At 60.5% G+C, this 25,979-nt stretch overlaps 1 protein-coding gene across 1 annotated transcript in view; it reads left to right on the plus strand.

Moving 5' to 3' along the window:
* NCOR2 (nuclear receptor corepressor 2) overlaps positions 1–25,979 on the plus strand; it is a 267,487-nt gene that overhangs the window by 14,068 nt on the left and 227,440 nt on the right. The gene's annotated exons all lie outside the window — the stretch shown is intronic.

Consider the following 25,979-nt stretch of genomic DNA (forward strand, 5'->3'; position numbering starts at 1 on the left):
TGGGTCTCCCCAGGCCCTCCCCAGTTGGGAGGCTCTGGAAGTTTCCACCCCTGACTGTATGGGCCCCAGGAGCTGCCCTCTCTGCTGGGTGGGGGGCTGGGGGTGCCAGCCTTCCCCTCCTTTGGGGGTTGGGCTGGGGTGGGGGCAGAGCATGAAAGAGCCCTCTGGGGCACAGGCAGGACTGGAGGCCAGGCCGCCTCTGGGGGAGTCTCTGGGGGGCTGCCGCCTGCCTCCCGCGGGGCCCAGATTGGGGGAGTGGGGGAGCGGCTGAAGCACCTGGGGTCTGGGCCCAGGCAGGGGTGAGGGTGGGAGAGGTGCCCAGGCACTGGCTGGGGGGAGGAGAACCTGGAGGGGAGCTCCCTGGGGTCTGCAGAGCCTTACAGAGATGATCCCTTTGGGCTCCCTGGGGTGGGGGGTGCTGGGGCTGCCCCCACTGATGTTACCTTGGGGGCTTCAGAGCACTCCCCCCAGGCCTGGCTAATGGGGGAAGGAGAGCCCAGCCCAGCCTCCAGGCCCAGGGGCAGCCGGGCCTCTGGGAAGGGAACCAGTTAGCAGCTTCTCCACAGGCTGGGGGTGGGGCGCGGCCTGCAGCTGCTCCCCTCCCCCACTGCTCCCTCCTCCCCTTTCCCTCCCTCCGGGGAAACCTGATCCCCCTTTGTCCACTCCTCCAGCTCTCCTGGGTAATCGGACTCCTGGAACTCTCATTCCGCCCTCTGGCTTAGGGATTCCAGGAAAGAGGCTTGGAGTGGCGGCCTGTCAGACGCTCCCCAAGGGGCTTTCCTGCTAAGGCTTCGGGTTAGAAGGACCCACCTGTGCGGGCGTCGGGTTTCCTGGGCCAGGTCCTGACGCTGCCATTTACTGGCTGGGGGTCAGTGGGTCCTGCGCCTCACTTTTCTCTCCTGTTAGTGAGGGGGGCCTCCTGCCGCCCCCCAGAAGCCCGCCCTTCCTTTACATACTTTTATTTGGTGCTCTGGGGCAGATGATAGGGAGCAGAGGGAACTTTCTCCTTTCCCAGGCGGGCCAGAGCCAGATAAGACTGTGTATGCAAAAGTGCTCGGGGACTCTGATTGCAGTGGGCGGTTCTGAATGCCCGGCTCTGATCTCCGAGATTGGGAGCACAGGGAGAGGAGGCGCTTGTTCCTGGGCTGGCCTGGGACGGCTCCCTGCCCTTGGGCGCCGCGGTCTCTGATCGGTGAGCTCCGGGCCTTGGCTTTACCGGCAGGGCGCTGGTTTTCGGGGCCCTGGCAGGCTGTGTGTGCTTATGGTGATCCCTGAGCCCTGAGCGGTCACTCTAACGCCTCCGGTTAGAGGCTTGGGGGGAGGGGGAGCTTGGAGTTAGCCTAGAATTTCCTTTGAAAAGGTGAAACACTAGAGGGAACCGTGATGGGGTGGAAAGAACGGGTCTGGATCCGAGGAGAGACTTGGATGTGGAGTTTGGGGACCTTGGAGGGCCTCCGGCACCTTTTCCCAAACACCGAGCAGTCGGGGGAGGCGACTTACCCAAGGGCCCACAGGAGTAAATGACGGCACCGGGATGGGGAGCGTCCCACTCCCGGCCCAGCAGTCCCTCCCCTCCGCCACCCGCTCCAGTTCCGTCCCCGACGCATCACTCGTGTGACTTTGGACCAGCCGCCTCTTCTCTGGGTCTCAGTTTCTCCAAGCGTAGAATGAGTGGGATTGAGGAGGGGACTCCCACGTCTCTTCCAGCTCTGGCATCTTTCCTTTCTAGCATGTGAGTGACAGGATGTCACTAGAGAGAGAAGACAATGTGATGTTAGCTGCCTGGAGGAGTTGCTTTTCTGAGAGGGAGTCGAGCCTTTGTTTCTCCTCCTTGGAAAGTGGGGCTGGGTGGGGAGGGCAAGGATTGGAGGCTTCATTTCTTAGAATGTATGTACGGGATGGTCATCAAATGTCCGGTTTGCTTTGGTTTGTATATCTGATGCTTCTGGGGGGAGTAGCGATGTACTTTTAAATTTAATTTTATCTTATTTTATTTTATGAGACTGATAAAATGTCCAGAGACGCCTGGCAGGAGGCTGCATCACACAAAACACACATTTGCAAGCACTTTCTCAGTTGTGCATGTGTATATGTGCATGCATATAGGTACATATATGCATCTATTTGCACGTGTGTGCATGCATATGTACACGTGTACAGGCAGGAACTCCCAGGGCTGCTCAGCCTGGCGGTGGAGGCGCCCCTTGGCTCGGACCCAGCCCACTCCCCTTGCGAGCAGAGTTTTCTGTTGTCTATCCTCTGGTTGAACCGGAGTGCGGGCCGGCCGCCACGGGAGCCACGGTGACGCCAGCAACCTCAAGGGCCCTGCTCCCGCGCCCGTGGGGACCAGCTTGGGTGCATCTGGCCACTCTGTAATTAGGCTGACGAAGAGGCAGGCGGAGGGGCCCCGGGGAGCCGCTGCCCTGCTCACCTTCTCTTCGCTGGCGGCCCCGGGGGCCACGACCGGATGACTCCCTGATGGACGCCTCGCTCTCTCCTCTTGGCTGCTTGCCAGAACTGACTTTTCCCGGGTGTGATGAGCCCGATCCCTGGGCCCAAGGCCCCCGGGTGTAGTGCCTCCTCTGTGTCCATTGGGAAGGATGGATCACCAAGAAGCAGACTTCTGGGGCAGTTGAGGGAAGATCCTGGCCATGAGTCTTACAGGGGGAGAGCCTGGGCTTGAGTCTGGGGAGCCCTTGGAGACCCCTGGAGAGGGAGCGGCCAGACAAGCCTTTGTGCGGTGAGCCCCTGAGCAGATGGTTCCGCTTCTCCCCCTCCCCCCCAGGTGGGCTCTGTTTTTGTTTCAGTTATTCACTTGGGACAGAAGTGACGTTACCCAGGGGGCACAGCCTTCAGTAAGTGTCTGAAGCTGGATTTGAACTCGGGTCCTCTCGACCCTGGCCCCGTCAATCTGGGCATTGAGAACAGAATAGGGCGCGTGCCTCCCAGGCACTGGGAAAAATATTTGGAAGCATGAGGCTGCCCAAACGCCTGCCTGTTTTTAGGGGTAAAGGAACATTTTGAAGAAGACAAATATATCAGATCCTTAGATAAGTGAGTGAGGACACGGTAGAACAAATGGAATCCCAGTGACTTTGGCAGCAGCTCGGGCCGAGGCCTTGGATGGTGAGACTGGCCTGCGCTGCTCAGCTGGGGCTCACCGGGCGTTTCCCTAGGAGACCCTCCCTCAGTTGACAGGTCGGGGCACAGCCGCACCTCCTTCCCCGAACACGAGGCCGCGCCTGGGATTCATAGGTGGTATTTCTGGAGTAAATCTCCCCGCCGGCCTCTCCTTGGGTGTCGGAGCCCACCTGTGGAGGAAGGTTGAGGCTGTGGGCCCTGCCCAGGCCCCGGTCCGGCTTTGTCTCCTGGACTCCAGGGCTCCAGCCTGGCCTCCGTTGGAGGAGGGGGCCAGGGAGGGTTCGTAGACCTCCACAGCAGGGCTCCGGTCCCTACGGGGAGGCCGATGGCCCTCAGATGGGGCAGCTTTGGCCAGAGTGCCCTCCCCCTGCCCTTCCAGGTCGGCCCGGCGAGTGCTGACAGCAGCTAACAGTTCTGTAGGGATTGACGTTTCCTCGTGGCTGCTGTGACGGGGCTTACTGAGGCTCCTCCAGCTCTTGTCACTCGTCAGAAGGGAACGGTTAGAATGGTCGGGGTGGGCCTTAAACACGGGCCTTTCAGACTCCAAGACCAGCTCTCTTTCTGCTACGCCACATTGCTTTTTTTTTTTTTTTAAAGAAAATTATTAATAATACTGTTGCTACAGATTATGTTAGGAAATAGTTGAAAACATTCAGCACCTCACTGTAGGTTATAAAATCGGAAAACCTACTGGCCCCCAAGCAAGAGGGGCTCAGGGGCCCAGAATGCCACGGCTTTGCCTCTGTAAGCCGAGGACAAATCTGTGTGCTACAAATACAGACCCCAAACTGGCCTTGCAGATTCGCCATCTAGAAGGCCTTGGGACCGATAGACAGATAAAACGGTCCCTTGGCTGCCCGGATGGAATGTGGAGAAACGTTTGAGAGCATTTTCAGCGGGTGTTGTCACAGCAAATAACTTTTGGCCTCTGAACTATGTGAAATGAAAGCCCTCAAACTCCAGAGACCCAGCCGAAGAACTGAAGTCGTGTCCGTCGTGGATGGGGGAGAAGAAAGTCCGTGCCCTGCCGGTCACTTTCCCTGCTGCCGTACTAGCCCAGAAGAGGCTCACAGTGAACTCTCCAGGGGCCCCTGGGGGCTGTTCCTGTCTGAACTCCGTGAGAAGGCGACTGGTAATGTGTTCTCTGGCCCGTTGGCATTTGTACACATTAGCTCATTTCATCCTGGGAGGAGGAGCCTGCTATTATCCTCCCTTTGCAGATGGGGAAACTGAGGCCCTGAGAAATCGAGGGACTTCTCCGCTTGTACTTTGGGTAAACACCACCTTTCTCAGACTCCTTGAGGGCTCGCCAATGTTTCATGTTGACTGTGTAGGTTTCTTTAATCTCTGGGCCCTAAAGTGTATTTCTATCTTCAGCACAGTTTTGGAGATGGCGGTGGAAATCAGGTTTCTTCTTTCTCCTCATCTGGCACATTGGAGGGGCCTTTTGGGCAGGTGTTATGTCTCTCCATAGACTCAGGATGTCAGAGCTAGAAGAGACCTCATTTAAACACTTTATTTTATGAAAAAAGATTTCCAGTTAATAAGAATTTTTTTTTCATTCATCTTCTCTTCTATTGGGAGGAAAAAAAGAGAATATGCCCTGGTAACACACATGTAGACAATCAAAACAAACTTCCACATTGCAGGACCTTCCCTTTATTAAGGAGGAAACTGAGACTCAGGGAAGAGGAAGTATTAGCCCAAGGTCACAGTGCCTGATAGCAGAACAAAGACCTGTACAGGCCTTTGGACATTTTCCCAGATGTCTTCATGCTGTTGGGTCTCCTTTGCTTTGGTGGACTGGCAAATGTCTCTTGTAGAGGAGAACTTTAAATAGACCAGAAGGGATGAGGTTGGGTGGCAGAGGTTGCTGTGTGAGAGAGAGAGAGAGAGAGAGAGAGTGTGTGTGTGTGTGTGTGTGTGTGTGCGCGCGAGAAATGAGTGTATGTGAGAAAAGTGAGAGAAAATATGTATATATGAGAAAAATGAGCATGTTGTGAGGAAAGTGAGTGTATGTGAGAAAAATGAGACAATGTGTGAGAAAAGTGAGAGAAAATGTGTGTATAATGAGATTAAAAATGAGTGAGAAAAGTGAGAGGAAATGTGTGTAAGAAAAGTGAGAAAAATGTGTGTATATATGAGAGAGAAATGAGAATGTATGTGAGAAAAATGTATATGAGGAAAGTGAGTGTGTGAGAAGTGTGAGAAAAGTATGTAAGAGAAAAGTGAGTGTATGAGAAGAGTGAGAGAAGTGTGATAAAAGTGTGTGTGAGAAAAGTGAAAGGAAATGTGTGTATATATGAGAAAAATGAGAATGTGTGAGAAAAGTAAGTGTGAGAAAAATGTGTGTGTGAGAAAAGTGAGGGGAAATGTGTGTATAATGAGATTAAAAATGAGTGTGAGAAAAGTTGAGTATGTGTAAGAAAAGTGAGTGTGTGTATAATGAGATTAAAAATGAGTGTGAGAAAAGTGAGAAATGTGTGTGAGAAAAGTGAGAGGAAATGTGTGTGTATATATGAGAAGAATGAGAACGTGTGGGAGAAAAGTGTATATGAGAAAAGTGTGTGAGAGAGAAAAGTGAGTGTGTGTGTGAGAGAGAAAAGTGTGTTGTGAGGAAAGTGAGTGTATGTGAGAAAAATGAGAGGAAATGTGTGTATATATGAGAAGAATGAGAATGTGTGGGAGAAAAGTGAGAGTGTGTATAAGAAAAGTGTGAGAGAGAAAAGTGAGTGTGTGTGAGAGAGAAAAGTGAGTGTGTGTGAGAAGAAAAGTGTGTTGTGAGGAAAGTGAGTGTATGTGAGAAAAATGAGAGGAAATGTGTGTATATATGAGAGAAAAATGAATGTGTGTGTGTGAGAGAGAGAGGGAGAGAGGAAAGAAGGGAGGGAGGGAGGGAGGGAGCGAGCGATCGAGAGTTAGTTTCAGCAGGAAACTGATTTTGCCTTTCTGTCCCTGTTGGAGCAGAGCTGGGCTAGGCTATAAATAGCCCCCGCCAAGTCTATAAGAGGAAAAAGCTCCGTTTCCCGCGGCACCTGAGCTCTTCCTGCTGACGGGGGCCCTCCTGTCACCACTGAGCTGCCAGCCTTGCTGGAGCTGTGCCCTGGGAAGAGAGGGAGAGGGGGGGGAGGGATGGAGGAGAGGGGAGGAGAGAGAAGCCGGGAGGCGGGAGAGACCGGGACCCGGGGACAGGGATACAGGGTTTGCTCTGCAGACTCGCCGGGTGACGTGGCTGAATCCGTTTGCTTCTGTGTCTGCTACACTTAGTGGAGCAGTGGCCCCCGCTGTCCGCTTGGAGGGTGTTATTTACCCCACTTCTTGTCTGTACCCGAAGCTCTTCACGGGCATCTCGTGTGAAGCGCTTCCTGCGGTGTGTCCGAGCTCTCCCAGCGCCCGGGGCTGTGAGTGTGAGGCCCGCAGCCTTGTGTCCCGGACGGAGAGGAGGCTGGGCTCCGGAGGCCGTCGGAGATGGGACAGGGGACAGTCGTTCCTTAGGAAGAGGGAGCGATGACCCCGCGAGGCGGCAGCCCCTGGGGAGCGGGTGCCCGGCAGCACCGGCCTCCTTGGGTCAGTGGGGTGGAGCTGCGGTGTGTTCCCGGAGAGGAGGGTATGTCTCCCCCGGGCAGGGGAGAGCCGGTGTGGCGCCCAGGACCTCGGACATCCTTTAGACTCTCTCCTTTTGCAGATAAGAAAATCGAGAGTCACAGAAGCGGAACTCGGAGGTCACCGAGCCTCCTTGTTTGACCCCTGTGGAGCCCAAGCCTTGTCAAGTGGGTGAGGGCAGAGTTGGTGCTTGACCTTGGTCTGAGTGGACTCCAAGGTCGGTGTTCTTTCCACGGTACTTTTCCACCTGAAATAGAGTGAATTTTTGGGTTGTGAAATACGGGGAGAGGGGAGAGGAGGACCGCCTGTCCTTACAGCTGGGGGCTGCTGGCGCGGACGCCAGGCTTGGGCCTGCTGGCATGGATGGGACGCCGGCCTTGGCTGGCCTCCGCTGAAGTCCTTTCTTGGGCACTGACCCTCTCGGGACCTTGGGCAAGCGGCGTCCTCCTGAGCCTAGGGCACCTGTGTCTGCTGCGGAGCGGGGAGGCCTGCTCGCTAGCGGTCAGAGAGGGCTTCCCCGGCCTGCTGGGCCCGGAGCCTAAAGCGCCATGGCCCCCTCAGTCCACTGTTGGCGGATAACCCCAAGCAGCCAATTAAAAAGAAGAAAGCCTTCAAGGTAGAATCTTACTTGGAACCCAATGGAGGCGAGGAAGCCCCCGAAGGCAGAGCCTGCTTCAAGGGAAGACAAGCCCAGAGCATGTAGCTAAACAGAGAGCGCCCCTTTTGGGTTTGTTTGTCCCCACCTCCTCTGGGGACTCGTTGGGGCCGCCCAGCTGGGCCGGGCACTGTGCTGGGCTCCGGGCCCCCGCCTTTCTCACCCCTCCCCAAGATCTGTCCTTTAGACAGACAAGGAAGGAGATGTCTCCGGCCCCCTCCTCAGAGACAGGGGGGCGGTCTGGGAGGATTGAAGGGGGGCCCCCGCTTGCCCGGCTGTGGGGGGGCCGCGATGACCGGGCTGGAGCCTGGCGGTCATCAGACGCTTTGAAACCCCGAGTTGGGCCTTTGAAGCTGTGGGTTTTGCTGACCAGCTGACTTCCTCTGGTTTGGTCCTCCTCTCCCTCCCCACTGCCCGCCCCCTTTCCTGCTTGACCTGCAGGAAGCTCTCGGAAGCCAGCCCCGCTGCCTGCTGCTCCTTCTGCTCTGAATTTCGGGGCCAGCTGGTGCAGGGGGAGGAGGCGCAGGAGGTGGCAAAGAGCTTTCTCTCTGGTGCTTCTGGGCCCTTTAGTTTCTGAAATCTGGAGCTTTGGTCGGGGAGGGCTGAGGCTTTCTAGAAAACTCCCTCTCTCCCTTCTCCCCTCCCCCGTGGGCACTGCCCCCTGAGTGCCCGGCAGCATGCTAAGCATTTTTCAAGTGTCTCACTTTACCCAGGGCAGTGGGTCCCCCCTCCCCCCGGGTGCCAGCTCTCAGGGAGCTTTCCCTCTCCCGAGAGCAGTGGCCCGAGAAGGCGCCCGGTGTAGCGCTGGGCAGGCAGCTGGCGGGTCAGATCCCACCTCCGGCCTCGCCTCCCTTACCTGCTGCACCGGGTGATTTCTGGGTGTTCTTGGAGTCGCGTAGCCTGGCTGAACCTCAGTGTCCTCCTCTGTAAAATGGGGATCCGATGCGCTTCCCAGGGCCCCGTGATAAGGCACAGCTGCCCACGTTGGCGGGCCGGGAGCGCTGGGGGCCGCCCCTCGGGTGGTTAGTGGCCAGGGCGTGCGCCTTTTGCTAAGTGTGGCCTTTCTGTCCTAGACTCTGCCGCGGCCCAGGGCCGGCGCCTCTTTCAGGCTGTCATTGTCCCTTAAGCCCCAGGATTCTGATTACCGACACCTTTTTGAAAGGGGAGAGCTTCATTCTCAATCCCAGACTAGACTTAAAATGCCATGTGCGACTCGGTTATTCAATTTATTAAAAAACACAGTAAAAACCACCCCGCCTCGTTACCCTAAGGCCTCTGGGCCCCCGTCCAGAAACAGAAAACCTTCAGTTAAATGAAATTACATCCCGCAGACCCCTCCCCCAGGTAGCGGGAGAACAAAGGCGAGGGACCCCGGAGGGGAGGGCTTGGGAATGCACCCAGCCGAGCTCGGCCGGCGCCTCCACAGGCCTCTGCTGGGCCGGGAAGAGCTGAGACAGCTTGCAGCAAGTGAGCATGTGCCGGGGCCTCGGGGAAGCCAGGTGGTGGGATGGCGAGATGCTTTAATGAGCCTGCCTCCCCTGCCAGCCAGCATCGATTGAGTGCCGACTGTGTGCCTGAGAGGGGACTGGAGAGGAGGGGGGAGGGAGCCCCCCAGACATGGGGGCTGAGCTTCCGGGAGGTCTTCCCAGAGATTCGGGACAAGCAGAAGGAATGGAAGCCCAGGCGTTTTTAGCCCATTGACTCCCGCTCAGAATCAGGGCTTTAAATGCACCAAAATAAAACAGGAAAATGGATCCTGCTGAAATGTGGGAGAGGGTGTGTGTTGTCTTTAAAGCCGAGTCTGGGGCCCCAGGCCAAGCACCTCCCTGGGCTTCCAGCTCACCTGAGCTTGGGTCTTCCTCCTTCCGGGCTCCCAGCAGTGTCCTGGAGACGGGGCCCCAAAAGCCTCCTCATCCCCATCCCTGATGGGGGCTGGGACACTCGCCTGTGGGCCTGCAGTTGGAGGGCAGCGGGGCAGCCAAAAACAGCTGCTGAACCTGCAGTGGGGTTTGGGTACGAGACCCCCTCTCCCCTCGCTGCCCGAGGAACTGGGGACGGACGTAACGTGGCCGGCATGCGGCAGCCTTCCCCTGCCCTCCCAGCCCAGTCACGGGATCTTGAATCCGGGCTCCGGGGCGGGCCGGACCACCCAGACAGCCCGCTGGGCCCCCAAGGCCGCTCCCCCTCCCTGGGGCCGCGCTCCCCCCGGACGCCCAGGATGTCACAGCTGACTGGGCAGCCGCCGCTCCCCTGCGCCAGTCCCTCGAGGGCCGGCTCACATTGCCCGCCTTTGTCTTCCCTGGTCACGCTCCGGACTAGGCCTGAAGGCCCCTGGCACCGGCCCCAGCAGGACCTGTGGGGAAGGATCGATGGCCGTGTCCTTGGCTGACTCAGGCTATAAATAGCCGCGGGCGGCCCCTGCAGCCCTGCTGCTGCCCCGGCCCTCAGACTGGGCCCCGGGAGGACTCCTGAGAGCGTGTGGTGGGATTCACTTAATGCTGAACTTGAACTCGGTCCGGGAGCTGAGCTGCTCTGGCTGAGAGGAGCCCCGCCAGGGGAGGGTGTGACCTAGGAGTTGGCCCCCAGCCAGAACCTCCTCTCCTGGGGGTGATGGGGGAGGGGAGCAGCTGGGTGGCCCAGTGGATAGAGCGCTGGCCCTGGGTTCAGATCTGGCTCAGACACTTAACATGTCCTAGCTGTGTGCCAGCAAGTCACTTAACCTCAACTGTCCCGAAAAAAAAGACGGGTCAGGGGCTTCCTCTGGCCCTCAGGACCCTTTCTCTCCCATGGGGTGGTTTCCAGATCTTTTTGTCCTTGTGTCCATCCTCACAGCCTTAGTATGTAACAGGTGCCTAATAAATGCTTGTTGCATTGTAGTCCTCATCTCCATGAGGTTCCGAGGAGGACAGGACATGCAAGAACGGACCAGGAGACTGGGAAGGGGGGAGGGGCCCGGGCTATGAGGGGCTTTGTGTTCCAGAGAGAGACTCTTCTGTTGGGAGGTGATAGGGAGCTATTGAAACTCCTTGAGCAGGAGAGTGACGTGGCCAGCCCTGGGTTGTAGGACAGTTTCACAGGGTTGGCAGTGGGGAGACCAAGGCCCGCCCCCGTGATGCAAGTGAGGAAGGAAGGAAAGCCTGTGGAGGCCCCAAGGATCAGGCAGGCGTCGATGAGAGCAGGCCCTGGGTGGGGGGCGCGGGCACTGTGGGTGGGGGGCTGCTCTGGCTGATTGTCACCGTGGCCCTCAAGGCTGGGCACCAGGTGTCCGGGCAGAGGCCTTCTTTCCCCCGGGGTCCTGCTAAAAGATTACTGTGGGAGGGAGAAGGACGAAAAGGAGCCACTGGGGCTCCAGCTGGTGTTCCGCCTCAGATTTGGGCGGGGGGGACGGGCGCGCCGAGGGGCTCTGGCTCGGAGGGTGCCCTGGGCTGGCGGGGGTGAAGCCGTGCCAGCCTCTGCCCTGAGGGAGCCAGCCAGCCCTGGCCTTTTATTTTAAAGGGGGAAACGGGGCCCAAGGTCATGCCCGGCCGGTGGGGGGTGGGGAGAGCTTTGTCCCCGCAGCAGGAGTTTGTCTTTTCTCCTTGGCGCAGAGGGCGGGGCCTGGAGCTGGGCAGACCCGAGTGCAGGTGTGGGCTCAGGCGGGTAGGAACCCGTGACCTCCGTTTGTCTCAGTTTCTGCAGCTGTAAAATGGGGTTAGGAGCAGTACCCCCTCCTCGGATTGTGTGAGACTTAAAGGGGACGCAGCTTGTGAGAAGGGCTGGGTGCAGATCCTGGCACACAGGAGGCGTTCTCCCCCTCGTCCCTTCCCAAGAGGGAGCCCAGGTCCTTCATCCTGCCTGGCGGTGGCTCGGCTGACCCCCTTCTCCCCTGGTTTTACCGCCACCGCGCCGTCCTTGTGGGAGGTGATGGGTCATCAGCACGAGAGTCCCAGCGCCAGCCCAAGGCGAGACTCATGGAGGCCATGGAGGGGATTCTTGCGTGGCCTCCCACCCGCTCTGTGCCCTCTAGGAGCTCACAGTCTGATGGCTCCGGCTGCCCATGGCCTGGACGTCCGCGGGCTGGGCGCCTCCTCTTAATGCCCAGGATCCTTGAGCTGCAGAGAGGGCCCACCCATGCCCTGGGGCTCGTGGCTGCTGAGGGGGCTGTGGGTCTCCCGAGTCTCCCTCAGATTCTTACCTTGGCCTCCCGCTGCCCGCTCTGGGCAGGGCCCGGCCTGGCCCTTGGCTGTGGAAGGCCTGCGCAGCGGACGCTGGCTCTGCGGGGGAGAGTTCCTCGGGTTCACCTGTAGCTGCTGGGGCCGAGCCGGGACGGGAGAGAGACGTCTGCTTCGGGAGCTGCTCCTTTGTGGGGGGCTGATTGTTGGGGTGCAGGCTCGGGCTTCCAATGGGTGCTTTGCTGGCTCCTGGGCAGGACCTTTGTGACCTTAAAGCCGGGAAGGGGCAGGGCCGTCGGTCAGCATTCATTAGGAACCTGCTGCGTGCTGAGCTCTGGGAGGCCCACGGTCCGGGGGAGACCCCGTGCCAATACCCACCCACAGAGCCAGCCGTGCACAGGACAGAGAGGGAAGGGAGGTGGGGGGCCGGAGAGATCAGTGGTTGCAATGGAGGGGGGCGTTCCAGGCAGCTGGGGAGAATGCCCCTAGCTGGGAGCAGGAGGGCCTCGCCGGGAGACGGAGGGGGCCTGGGAGGCTGGAGGGGTTGGGGGACCCCCGATCCCAGGGTGAGGGCGTGAGATGCCTGGAAAGCTGGGAGGGGGCAGGTTAGGAAGGGCTTTGAAGGCCAAGCTAGCCACTTTCTGTTTGGTTCTGGGGGTGCCAGGGAGTTAGTGGGGGGAGTGACATGACCTGACTGGCCTCTGGAGAGGGGGGAGCCCTGAGGCAGAAGGGAGGAGAAGGGGTCGGGGTCAGCTCTGCCAGCTCGGACGGGCTCGCCCTCTTTTGGCCGGCTTTGGCCCGAGGAGCCAGCAGAGTCTAACTCGGGACGCGCTGTCCCTGCCCGGGGCCCCGGCCTGACCCGAGCTGCAGCTCCCTCTGGCGCTCGGGGAGCCTCGGCTTGTAGCAGCGCCCACCACTTTGCCTGTATTTGGGCTGGCCAGGGGCCCAGACCAAGCAGACCAGGGCCCTTAGCGGGCTGGGAGGGAGAGGGCCCCGAGGGCCTTCTGGGGCCTGCAGCAGAGGTCACCTGCCGAGGCCAAGAAGTGGTCCCCCAGGCCCTGCCCCTACAGCGAGCCCTCTTCCAGCTGCCTTCTCTGGGGTCGCTCCCAGCTCGGCCATTTTATTCCCGGAGACCTTGGAGGAGTCACTTCCCTCCCGTCGGACCCGGGCCCTTCTCTGTAAGACAGGAGGGGGTTGGGTTCCGTGACTGGAGGCTCCTTGTTGGGCCTCCTGCTCTGTGCTTCTGTGACCTCCTCTGCAAAATCACAGGCCGGGTGCGGCGGAGAGAAGGTTCTTGCCAGCACTAGAGGCGCTGGTGGGGCAAGTGCCCTGGGAAGGGGGAGGAGGGTGAAAAAGGCGGGGATGACTGCGGGCTGCCTCCGTGGTCCCCGTGCCCTTTCCCCACGGAGCGTTCTCCCCTCCTGCTGAGCTCGGTGGAGGCAGAAACCTGGGGACTCTGCGAGATTGCTTCCCGGACTTCAAGGAGAGCAGGGGCGGGGCGGCGGCAGCGGCTGAGCTGTCACTTAAGAGGGAAACATAAAATATTCTGATAGATTCTAAATGGCGCGGCGGCGGCGGCCGGCTCGGAGCGGGCTGTCTCGGGGCTGCGCGCTGATCTCTGTGATTGGGGTAATGCAGTGAGGAAGGCACAGTCCCGGGGGGAGCAGCTGGCGAGGATTACTGCTCAGCCGGCGTGAACAGCTCCATTACCGCAGACCCAGCCCGGTCCCTGCACATCCTGGGGACAGCGTGACGCTCCCGAGCCGCGTGGGAGCGACTGCAGCCCCTGCCGCCCGGGGGTTTCTGAGGCAGCAAAGGACGAAACTCGGAGCTGGTGCTGGGTTCCTGGCTCAGCTCCGGCCCTCGGGGGGGGCTGGATTCCGTTGTCGTGGCCGCACAGTAGATAAAGGGTCGGGAAGACCCGAGTTCAAATCCCGCCTCAGACCCTTGTTAGCTTTGTCGCCGTAGGCAAGCACTGTAAGTAACCTCTCGGCCCAGTTTCCTCAGCTGCCCATCAGGGAGGATGATAGCTCGGGTCTCCGAGCGCTCTTGGGAGGATCCGGCATTTTTAAAGCACTCAGCAAAGGGAGGCCCTGTCACCACGATCTTAAAATCGGCCTCCTCTGCCTCTGGATTTGTAGCCGCCTCCAGCCCAGAAGGCGAGTCTGGCCGAGGCCCCAGCACCCTGCTTCCTGCTTCTCTGGCTGGGAGGCGCCGGCCTTCTGAGAGGCCGGGATTTGGGGCTGCCCCTTGGGGAATTTCCCAGGGGTCTTGTTGTCTTCCTGCGCAAGCTCCCCTGGGTCCCCTTCCTCTTGGCTGGTACCTGCGCAGCCCCGGGCCCAAAGAGTTATAGCAACAGTTGATTCCTGCATTCTGAGAGAGCACGAAGCCGGTAGGGGGCTTGGTACCTGCCCCCCTCTCTCTGCTGCGGTCATAGTCATAGATCTAGAGGGGGAGAAGACCTTAGAGGCCATGGAGTCTGGCCTGCCCTTTCCCTGCTTGGGAGGGGGTAGCCCCAGGAAGGAGGGGTGTGCCTGGGAGGGGGGGTAGCCTCAGAATGGAGAGGGGTAGCCTCGGAATGGAGGGGGTAGCCTCAGAATGGAGGGGGTAGCCTCGGAATGGAGGGGGTAGCCTCGGAATGGAGGGGGTAGCCTCGGAATGGAGGAGCAGCCTGGGAGGGGGAGGAGAAAGGGGGCTGTTGCAGCTGTGGGTGGGAGGAGGCTTTGCCCTGGCAGAGAAGGCCAGGAAAGCTTGGGAAGGCCTTGGGAGGCAGGTGGAGCCCGTGGTTCTGAAGACTGTGGCTCGTAGCTTACTGAGGAAAGGCCAGGGCGGCGCCTGGGCCCGCTGACTGCCGGGCCTGGCTGTTTTCTCCCTCGGGGACTCGGTTCTAGAGCTAGTTAGAGGAGGATGGGGCTTCGGCCATTGATCTCAAGGTGTCGGCACGGCGCTCCCCCGGCTTTTTGGGAGGGGCCCTGGAGCCGGGAGGGGCTGAGCCGCTGGCCCAGACTCGCACCCGGCTCCCCGCAGTTCAGGCTCTCACTGACCCCACTGGAATCGCCCCCATCTCACGGCTGCCTTGTCCGGGGCCCACAGGGACGGGCTTTCGCTTCCCCATTGAAAGGCCTGGTATCGGAGGAGTCCCGAGGCTCCTGGGCCCTTTGCTAGGGCTCCTCGCTCTTGTGAGGGGAGGGGAGGAAGCCGGCGTTGACTAGACGCCCGCTGTGTGCCAGGGTGTGGTGGGCACTCTCCGTAGGTTGTCTCATTGGCTCCTTGGGGGGGGGCTGCCCTGGCGCCGGGGCAGTCTGTTTCTGGGGTTTACTTTTCTCGTGTCTTGGACGCAGACTGCCACCGGGGACGCAGGGCAGGGGGCTTCGGGCCTGTCTGTTCTGAGGGCAGGAGCTGGGGCGCAGGAAGGTCCCTGGGTCGCTCGTGTTACAGAAAGTCTCCCATTCAGGGATGGCCGGGGCTGCCGCCCTCTAGAGGGCCGGGGGACCATGGGCACACGGGCAGGAAGCTCTGCCCTGGGCCCCTCTGTCGGCCTCGTTTCCACGTCTGTGAAGCGGGAATCAAAGCGGCCCCTGCCTCCTGGCTGTGAGGATCAGGAGAGGGCTTTGTGGGGCTTAGGGGGCTACGAGAGTGCGTGGGGAGGGACACCTGGGGGCGTCCGGCCCGGAGTCAGGAGGGCCTGAATTCAGATCCTGCCCCAGGCACTGGCTACCTGGGTGGCCCTGGGCAAGTCGCCTAACCCTGTGTGCCTCGGTTTCCCCATCTGTAAAATGATCTGGAGAAGGAAACGGCCAAGTGCCCCAGGATCTTTGCCAAGCCAACCCAAGTGGGGCCACAGAGACATGACCAAAGGGACTGAACGACCCCAGACGTGCTAGTTCTCACTGCATTGGGCGTTGGCCCCCCAGGGCCCCATTCCTCTGCTCTGTGGCCCTCTCCCACGGGCCCCCAGTTTGAGCTGCGCCTGGTGCTACAGCAGGATCTGGGGAGCCCCTCCCTGGGCCTGCGGGCTCCCTCCTGCCGTGTGGCCCTGGGCCGGCCCCTAAGCCTAATCTCTCCACGAGGCTCTTGGACATTAATGTGGCCCTACTGTGTGCCGGACGCTGGCGCGACTGCTTTCTGTTTGGTTTGCTCTCATGGCATCCCTGGCCGGATGCCAATCCGCTGTTACAATCCTCCTTTTACACGTGAGGGAGATGGCCCAGGACCTTGCGGGGCTCTCCCAGCTGGCGAGCCCGGAGGCAGGGTGTGAGTTCCCATCTTCTTGCCTTCTTGCTTTGCAGAAGCGGGGGCTGGGCCGGAGCCGCGGCTGGCAGAGGGGGACTCTGGGCCACGGTTCTGGTAGAAGGGGTTTTCCAGGGTGCTTTGGTTTCACTTGGGGCCCTTGGGGAAGTGTCCCGCCTCGGGGTCGGGCCCAGCCATGAGCTTGCAGACCTGTCCCTGGAGGTCGGGCCCAGGGAAACATTTCCATAAAGCCCCCGCCCTGGCCTTTCTGCCCCGGCTTCTCCCCCAGGCCGTTGGGAGCCAGGGAAGGAAGAGGCCTGTGGCCACAGATAGGATTAACGGCAGGCTGGCGGCTTGCAAGGCACTGGGGAAATCATGTGCAAGGGGGCTGCTCGGCAGCCTCAGGAAACGGGCTGTGGGGCTGCTGCTCCTGGGACCCGGCGAAGGCTTGCGGCTTTGGGGGCCGGGCTGGGGGGGCCGCTGAGGGGGGCGAGGTGAGGGCGGGGCGCAGTCCCCCACTCGTTCCTGGACGTGGGAGGCTCCGGAGGAATCGTCCGGGACTCGGCGGTCCAGGTTTGGAGATGGCCCCAGAGGGAGAGGGGGCTGAGGGCACCGGGGAGGGGGTGTGAGTGTGAGTGCTCTGGTATTTCAGGACCCTCTCTGTAGACCCAGAAGGGACCTCACAGGCTCCCAGATCTAACGAGATCATTTTACAGAAGAAGAAACTGAGTCTCGGGGGGGGGCAGTCCCGGCGCAGGGTGGAATGGCTTGTCCAAGCTCTCCTGGGGGTGATGGAACATGGACATGCAGAGAGGGGAGGCTTGCCCTGCTTTAGAAGAGAAATAGAATTAAGCTTCGCTAACTGGAGGACGATGGTATTTAATTTCCGAAAGCTCGGGCGTTCCTGAGACTCCTTTAACAAACTGGATCCCGCTTGTTCTGTCCGGATAGAGCTTCACCTCTGCCCTAGCTGAGCTCCGCAGACAGAATCAGAACAGTGGGGAGACGGGACAGAGAGGTCATCGTGGAGAAAACTTCCTTGACGATCATGGCTGCCCCCAAGTGGAGGGGGCTTCCTCTGGGAGGGGTGGGTTGGAGGGGACTCCCGTTAAGTTTGGCTGGGGCCGGACAGAGCCTGTGGAGGGTCCTGGCTGCTGGCAGACACGGGCCGGGGCCCCCGCTCTGCTACTTAGAACCTCAGTGACCCCCATTCTCTGAGCCTCAGTTTTCTCCTCTGTAAAGGGAGCTAATTGGCAACGAGGACCACAGGATACCTTCCTCGACTTAGATCAGAGATCGGCGGTCGCACCTAAATCAGTCGTCTGGGATTCTCGGGTCATTGTCAGGGAAAGGAGTTTTATTGGTGCTTGGAGGCCAAATACAAGTTCCGTGACTTCTGGGTCCCATTTCTGAATGAAAGAAAGGTTTCCTTATCTCCTGTCTGGGGCTGAGATTTGTAATTTTTGGTCCCATTTCCGGACGAGCTCTACTGGTTGTCCTGTGTCTTCGGCCTTCGTTTCACCCCAAAATTGCGCCCTTTGGCTGGCGCGGGGGGCGAGGCCGCCAGCATCTGCGATCCCCCTCACTCCCTCGGCCTTCCCTCGGGCAGTCTGGCGGAAGGAGTTACGGACGCTCCGCTTGGCAGGGGCAGGCTCGGGATGGAGGGGCTGGGGCAGGGGGGAGAAGGGGGTGTCTGCGTACAGGCAGGGGGCACCTGGGTTCTGGTGGGGGTGCTTGCTGTCCTTCATCGTTGACAGGGTTTTGTTGGGCACGTCTCACGTCATTCTCCAAAGGTCATTGTCCAGAGGGGAGAACGGAGCCTAGCCTGGAGGCTCCCTCCCGTGCCCTGCAGGACGGCCTCCAGAGAGGTTCCAGGCTCCTCGCTCAGCCTCGTTGCGCCTCACGTGGAGGAGTCCTGCCTCCGGCTCTGCCCAGCTGCCCTCCGTGCCGGGAACCCTCCCTTCCCATCTCTGGCCCTTGGAGCCCTTAGGACACAGCTCCGGGGCTCTCTGCCACATTAGGCTTTCCCCAAGCCCCCCCCCCCCTTGGGGCGTTTTTAGAACCAGCCAGAGTCATGATCCAGGTCATGCAGATAGTTGGTGTCTGAGGCTGGATTTGAACTCAGGCCCTCCAGGCTCCAGGACCGAAACTCTGTCCACTGCCCCTCCCTTTTTGACAGTTTTCTATCCCTTTACTTTTGGCTTTTTTGCTCCCATTTCCCTGACCCAGCACACCAACCTCCTAACAAAGAAAAAAAGAGAGACAAGGAAAAAAGCGTAATGTAGCAGTGCAGCAACAGCATTCGAGGGCGCGGGTGGTGCTCCCCTGGGGTAAGTATGGGCCCATTTCACAGATGGAACACTGAGCTCCCTGCTGTGTCATGGCCACATGTGCAGTGTGGCCAACTAGTGGGGATCTAGGTAGGATCTGAACTTGCATCTTCTTAGCTCCAAATCCCTGTGCCTCCAGCACTGCCCACTCCCCGGCGCGCTCTCACCCACGCTGGCTGCCCGCAGGGGCCCTGCCCCAAGGCGTTCCCAGGGCCACAGAGACCACAGTGAAAATCTGGCACTGCGTGCTGGTGATCCCGGCCTGCCCAGTTAGGCCGTGTCCAGAGACTGGGCGTGTGTGCGTGTGTGTGCGTGTGTGTGTGCACGTGTGTGTGCGTGTGTGCGTGTGTGTGTGCGTGCGTGTGTGTGTGCGTGTGTGTGTGCGTGTATGTGCATGCGTGTGTGTGTGTGTGTGTGTGTGTGCGCCTGTGGGCACTCGGGGGTGACTCGGGTGGTGCAGGAGATCCGTGCACCTCCAGGAGCCCAGGGGCACTTGGGGGTCTCTGCGGAGTCTGTGGCGGAGCACGCGGTCGGAGGGGCCGCCGGGGGCTCAGGAGCGCGCAGGGCTCGTGCGGCCCGTGGGGACCCGGCGAAGTCCCAGTCCCAGTGGCGGGGCAGCGGGGGAGGGGCTTGGAAGGAGGGGGGCAGCGCTGGTGCTGGCAGAGGCTGGGCAGGATGGGGCGGAGTGGGTCGGTCAGAAGGCGGGCTCGCCCGGATCCGGCCTCCGATTCTGGGACCAGGGGGTGATCCCCGGGGCTTTCCGTCCCGTCCCCCAGTCCAGCTGCTGGCCTTCCCAGCCTCACTGGTGGGCAGACGAGTAGGTAGCTGGTAATATTTTCATGTCTAATTTTATTTTTAAAACGAGTCTAGGGTAGCTTTTGTTTTTATGTGACAGTTGCCCAGTACGTTCTCTCTCTCCTTTCCCAGAAATCCATCCTTTGTCCTTTTTTATTTGGGGGGGTCCTTGGGTCTGCCATGGGGGGAGGTGCCGTAGCGCCGACTCCCCCAGTGCCGCGTCTCTTCTCCCCGGGCTCGGGCCCTCTTCCCGCCTCCTCTTCTCGACCTGGTCTTGACAGAGATGAGTAAGTCAGAGCAGGGCATGTTCTCAGGCTGAGGGGGCTCATTCCCTCTGGGCATCCTCGGGGAGCGGGGGGCGTCGCCCCCGGAGGAGCTGGCACTGCCCGCCCTCTGAGGGGCCAGGGTCCGCCTGCAGCCTGCTGGCCGGGCTCGGAAGCGCCTTCCGGCTCGCCCGTGGCGCGGCCTGTTGTGCCCCGGCTCTGCCCGCTTCCCCACGTGGCCCCTGAGTTTCCTCTCGGAGACGGGGCCTGGATGACGAGGCCTCCGAGGGACCTCGGGTCTGGGCTGAGCTCCCTGGGCCGGGCCCTGAACAAAAGGCCTTCAGTTTCCCAGAGTTCCCGGCCCGGCTGTTGCTTGTTCATTCTTCCCACTGAGGGAGAGCTGGGAGTTGTCGGGCTGGGGGGGCCTGTTCCCGTCCTTCCCCCCACAAGCCCGTGCAGGTCTGAGGCCCTGCCTGCGGGAGAGAGTTTTCCACTGGCAGGAGAGCCAGCTGCCTGTCCCCGCCCGCCCCACGGCGTCCCCCACCCCCCGAGGTTCCTCTGAGAGACTCCCCGACGCGCTGCGCACCCTGGGCCCCGAGCTCCTGCAGGCCCGCTGAGGCCGGGAGGGTGGGGGGCCTCTTGTCTGAAGTATGGCGGCGCCTGCCCGCCCCCTCCCCTTCCCAGAAAGCAGAGGCCGCCTCTGACAAGGATCTTTAGAGGGAGGCAAAAGAGGAAGAAGGCAGCAGAAAAACGGCCGACTGCAGTATCGGGGCCATGGGCCGCCCCTCCTGTAAAGCAGTGGGGGGGTGTCTTTTTACCTCTTCTTTGGGGGGCTTCCTTTCTGAGGGGTCCGTATCACAGGTGTCTGGAGTTTTTCTGTCCTGCCTGTGTGGGCCTGGCTTTCCTGGTCTGTTAAATGGGATGCAGAAACATTTCGGAGCCTTGGAGTTACCTTGCCAGGGAGGGGCCTCAGCAAGTCCAGAACCTCCCTGCTCCCAACAAGCCCTTTGTGCCGAGAGTCGGCGCCACGGAGGGCCCCTAACGAGCCACGAGGCGGGAGGCCCTGCATTTCCAGGCTTGCTTCTGGTACCGACCGGTTGGCCCTGAGCACGTCTCTTTGGCCCCCGGTGCTCATTCCCTCCTTACCCAGAGAGCCCTGGGTGAGGAGCCCCTCCCCCGCAGAGAGCCGTTCATTATAGCAGAGGGGAAAAAGGGGAAGGTGGAGGACGCCATGCTCTGTACCCAGAGCCCCCACCTCCGTGGCTCCTTCTCTTATCTTTCATTATTGTAGTGACTTTTACTGGCTTCACTCTGCATCAGCTCATACAGATCTCGCAGATTTTCCTGAATTCTCTTAATGCGTCATTTCTTCAGGGCCTTATCTCCTGAGTTCAGGTACCAGGGCTTCCTTGACTCTTGCTGGGTTGATTGGCCCCTTGTGCCCGGGGGTCTCTGTGCCCGGGTCACGAGCGCTGGGTGCCCACGTGCTGCAGGTCCTTGCTCACCACGAGTTTGTGGACGTTGAAGGGACACGGCCCTCCCGCGACTGCCCCAAAGCCAGCCGGGCACCGCAGGGGCTTCCTGGGCTGGGCAGCGGGCGGCTGGCCTGGGACCTGAGGCGAGCCTGACAGCTTCCCGGATCCAGGCGGACGCGGGGCTCTGGCCACCGGGGTCGAGGAGCTAGTCATGTCGGCAGACCCCTGAAGTAGAACTGAGCCCCCCAAACGACCTTTGAGACCGGGGCCCTGCAGAGCCCGTGGGTGCCGGCCCAGCCTGGCCCAGGCGGGAGGAGCAGAAGACGGGCAGAACCTGGGTTGGATCCCCGGCCTTCTGACATCCAAGCCAGATTGTCTGTACTGCGTCCTCCTGGCCTGCTCGGGCTTCGGCCTGCATCCTTTCCTTCCTTCTTCAGGGGTCCATCTTTATTCCGGGTTCTTCAGCTCTGAACACGGTGGGTAGAATGCCTGGCTTGGAACTGGCACCCAGACACTTACCTGCTGGGTCACCCTGGGCCCATCATTTCATCTCTGTGGCCTCTGTTTGCTCAGCTGTAAAATGGGGTTAGAAAAGAACCTGCCTCTCAGAGTTGGTGTGAGGAACAATGAAATTATTTTTGTGTGAAATGATTTTGTAAAGCGCTTTGTACAATGCCTGGCACACAGTAGGTGTTTAATAGGTGCTTATTCGCCCACCATTCACCAGTCATACAAGGTTCTGTACTGGTTTGCCAAAGAAAGGTGGAGGTGATGGAGAGAAACGGTGTGCTGGCCTTGGGGACCGGAGGCCCTGCGGGAGGGAAAAGGGAGAGGGGGGAGCCAAGTGCCGGAGCCTGCTTCCGAAGGGCTGCTTGCGGAATTCCTGGGTAGTTACTCCCTGAGGCCGATGAGCTAAGTTCAGAGTTGGGGTGACTGTTAATTACCAGCGTCTTTCTTTCCCTCCCAGACCTCCTCCTCCCCCCAGACAAAATCCATCCAAGAAACGCGCAGCCCCCTAGAGCACCCGGCGTCATTTCTCGCCTGCTGCGAAGGGGGCGGGAGAAGGCGGCATCTGGGGCCCCTCGAGCCGGGGGTACCCCCCGAGGAAGTCACAGGTCCCGGGGATCGCCGAGGGAGCTCCGAGGCCTTCTGTGCAAGGGCTCTTTTTGGGGCCGGGGCCTCTTGGGCGGGAGCCTGTGGTCCTTCTCAGAGTCACATTTTTAACCACGTAAAATAAACACGGGGATTACAAAGGAATCAATGATGTTGAAATCCTGCCTCCGGAGCATTTATTAACACGCAGCCCGGCGACTTGCTCAGGCTGCCCGTTGGAGCCGTTGCTCAATCAGGAGGAAGGAGCCTGTGCTGCGGCCCACCCCGGGCCGAGGAGGCTGGGCTCCCCCTTCCTCGCTGATCCCCCCCGGAGGCGTTTTGTGTGGCCTTTGGGGGGGGGGCTGCTCGGGCTGCGAGCGTGCGAGCGTTTCCTCTTTGCTTCTCATCAATCCGTGTCTCGGGCCCAATGGGGAGCCCCCTCCAGCGGCTGACTGATCTGCCTGTCACGCTCCCGGGCCACCGCGGGACTACAAAGGCCTTTTTGTCTGCCGGCACTCGGCCCTTTTTGCCGGGCAGATCCATCACGGTTTGAAGGAAGAAGGGGAGGGGGTGGGCAGGAAGACCCCGGAGCTGGCCCCGCCGCACAGACGAGCCGAGGGGATGAGGCGGGAGGGTCTGAGCTGCGTCCGGGGGTCTGCACCTCTGCGGAGAGGGGCCCGGGGCCCTTGGGGGTGGCTGGGGCGGGGGGACGAGCTGGGGCTTGCCTTTTTGTGGCAATTCCAGCGGTCCGATCCCGGCGCTGATGAGACACTGAGGCCCAGGGTCAGGCCAGGATTGCAGAGGGGTAGCATTGGAAGGGATGTCAGCCCGGCGTGCCCATGCGGGGGTTGGGGGGGTTGAGGCCCAAGTTCACCCTGCCAGGGTGATGGGGGCCCGGGTTTGAATCCTGGGAGCTGAAGTCACCCCAGAGGCTTTGTCAGGGGACTTGAAGGTGGCCATGGCATGTTAGACCCACCTCCTTTTAGGGCCGAGGGTCCTGGGCCTGGGAGAGGGAGTGGGCTTGTCCAGGGTCACACAGCTACTGAGTGTCAGCTGGGAGCCCCTGGACTCCGTCTGGTACCCTGCCCAGTGGGCCACCAGCCACCCCCCGCTTTGTGATGCGAGGGTGTCCGGTCCATGGGATGCAGAACGTCGGAGTACTTGTCTAGAGCAGCGCCCTGTGATGTCAGGTCCAGCAGAGAACTCCCTCGGTTTCCTAGAATGGGCTCATCCTCCCTGTAGTCCTTATACCTCATATCTTCTGGGCAGGGGCACCCATTGCCTTCCAGAGCATCCTTTTTCTGCTTTTGGGTGGGAGTAAAAACTTCCCCGATTAGTCTCCTTCCATTCCTCAGTTTCCCCTTTCTGTAAAATGGGTTCAGCAGTGCCCCTTCTTCTGGGCAGATGTTTTGCCAAGTGTGTTTTCCCGGCACCTCTGTGCAGTGGGATGGTGGGGAAAGGGGCTGCTGGGGCTGGTGTTCCTGAAGTCGGCTGGGAGGGTCGGAGGCAGAAGGGCGCCCTTGCCACGCCATGGGGGCCCACTGCCCAGTGCCTGAGTTGGCAGCACCAAGCTTTGTTCCTCCGACTCCCCGTGGAAGCCCGGGGCTGTGGTCCCCATGGCCTCCCCAAACCCCCCCCCCCCCGGCTCTCCGTGGTCATTCTAAAATGATGGTAATTAATGAGCTCCTTCCCGATGGCGGGTGGGGAAATCAGGCTGACAGATGAGAGTGTCTGGCCCTGCAGGCCGTCCTGCTAATCATGCCCAGGGGAAATACGGTCACGCCATCGCACACATGCCAGCATGCAGGCGCCGAGCCGCTTTCACACCCCAGGCCTCCCATTTGGGGCGGGCCCCTGGAGGCCGGGGCCCTGGAGGTTGGGATTCTTAGAGGCGGGACCCCTGGAGACTGGGGTTCTGGAGGTTGGGATTCTTAGAGGCTGGGGCCTGGAGGTTGGGATTCTTAGAGGCCGGGACCCCTGGAGGCTGGGACCCCAGAGGCTGGGATTCTCAAAAGTCAGGGCCCTTGGGGCCAGCTTGTTGCTTCTGCCAGCCTCTGCAGGTAGGTGCGGGCCCTGGTGGCGTTCAGCCGAGGACAGAGCCCCTATTCTTCTCTCTCTGTGCCCAGACCCGGGCAGAGATGACCTGTGTGGCTGGGCCCCATAGGGGAGGAGCTTGGTGTTGTGGGGCTTTCGCCCAAGACGGGGCCCCGTGTGTGCGAGCCCACGAGAGGGTGCCCGCTGGATGAGGCCGGAGCCGGTGCTTTCTGAGAGGAGGGGGGCCTGCGGGCTCAATCTCTCCCTCGGAGACCCCGGGGGTTGACCCCGCCTTGCCAGTCACTCTCCCCTCACCTCCCAGTCTCTCCCAAGACCCGCTGGCAGCCCCCTGGGCAGCCGCTCTGGGCCCGAGTGTCCCTGGCGTGTTTGGAGCCCAGTGCTTTGGGCACGTAGCAGGAGGGGGCATTTCTTGACTGGAGGGGCTTTTTAAGGTGGTTATTTGGGAAAAGCACATAAATTAAATAAGCAATCAGAAAATAAACAAGTAATGAAATTAGCAGGGTGCCTAATTACATAAAATTCATAATTATGTATGGATGCCTGCCTAATAATTTCACTTGTTTTTAATCTGTGGCTCGGTTACATATTTCGAGCTGATACGTTCTCCTTCCCCAGGTTCCCAGCTATTCCTGTCTCTGGGGGTGGGAGGGCTGCCCTCCAGAGAAGGATCCTCCTCCTGCTTTTGAGCTTTAAGCCTCAGTTTGGTCATCTGTAAAATGGGGATAGTGATGCTGCTGAGCTGTTTGTCAGGGTCAGTGGCCCCCCGGGATTATCGAGGGGAGGCGAGTTCCTGGTGGGTGGGTGGTGATCCAGAGCGGCAGCAGGGAGGGGAGAATATAGATGTGGAGCCGACGCCGGGAAGATCTGAGTTCAGATTTGGCCTCTGACACCAACTGTGACCCTCTCACATCTGCCTCGGGTTCTCCATCTGGAGCCCAGGAGACACAGAGAGTGCCCTGCAAATTTGGCTGATTAAGACCGAGTGCCGACTTGGCTTCCCAGAGTTTTTTAGGGGGCTTGATGTCAGGGACCCCCCAGCACCACTTCCTGCTGGAAACCCCTGACTTGGTGCTGGCTGGTCATTCCCTCCCTCCCGGCCTCCCTTCCTTCCTCATCTGTACGATCAGGGGCTCCTGTGTCTTTACTCCGGCTCTCCGGGCCGTGGGTGACCCTGCTGACCTCGGAGCCCCCTCCCCTCTGGCCACTGGCCTGAAAGGACTCCTCCTGTGCCCCCCGGCCTTCGCCTGGCCTCCCCTGCAGTGGTGCAGCGAGCTGGGCTGGTTTTAGAAAAGTGAAGGCCCTTGCCCAGGTCACAGGGCTCCAGAGTCCAAGGCATGTGCCGGGGGCCCTCGGGCACACGCGTGTGCCAGTCCGCTGGGTTGAGCCGGCTGCCGTTCGTTAACGATTCAGGGCATTTTTCTCCCGATCCCGTTCCTTTGGTTTCTCCCATTGAAAGCTGTCTCTTGCTGTCCTTTGACCTCGAGGAAGATCACTGCATTCTCATCTTGGTGGGGCTGGTGCCCAGCCCCTTGGGGGAGGCTGGGGGTGCCCGGTCCGGGCAGCGGCGGCTGTGGGGCCTCTCAGCTCCTCGCCGAGAAGCTTCTGGGGCTTCCACTGGGGAAGGGGGGTGTTTCTTGGGAATCCACATTTGGGATGTCAGGTTGACTTACATTGAATCGATGCTTTTTCATGGGAAAAGTCTCTCTGAGGTGTGTTTACGTGTGTGAAAACCGGGTCCCGGGCTCTTCCCCAGCGGGCGCATGCAGAGCCGAGCTGTTGGCGCCGCCTCCTGCTATCTGCTCTCGGTGCCAGGGGGCGGCAGCCAGTTGGCGAGGACGCCGTTCCCGCCTGCTCCGGGGGTCCGCCTGGGCGGCCTCTACGGGCTCACCCGGTCTGCCCTGCCAGGACTGCCCTTCCCTCTCCTTCCCGCAGCAGTGGTGGGTGTGCCCGGCTGGCAGAAGCACCGGCCGGGCCTGGCCCGGGGCTCCGAGGGAGGTCTGTGGGCTCCCTGGCTCCCGTGCTGTGGGGGGAGATGGGAAGGGCCCCCGAGGAGGAGGGTGAGCCGCCTCTCCAGGGCGCCCAGAGGCTCTGCCCCAGAGGGATGCAGCAGGGCCGGCCCAGAAGGGCAGAGAGCGGCTCCCGGCCAGGGTCCCAGAGGAGGCGTGTCATGGCTGAATTTCGAGCACTGG

Source organism: Antechinus flavipes, chromosome 1 (assembly GCF_016432865.1).
Source record: "Antechinus flavipes isolate AdamAnt ecotype Samford, QLD, Australia chromosome 1, AdamAnt_v2, whole genome shotgun sequence".
Classification (NCBI taxonomy): domain Eukaryota; kingdom Metazoa; phylum Chordata; class Mammalia; order Dasyuromorphia; family Dasyuridae; genus Antechinus; species Antechinus flavipes.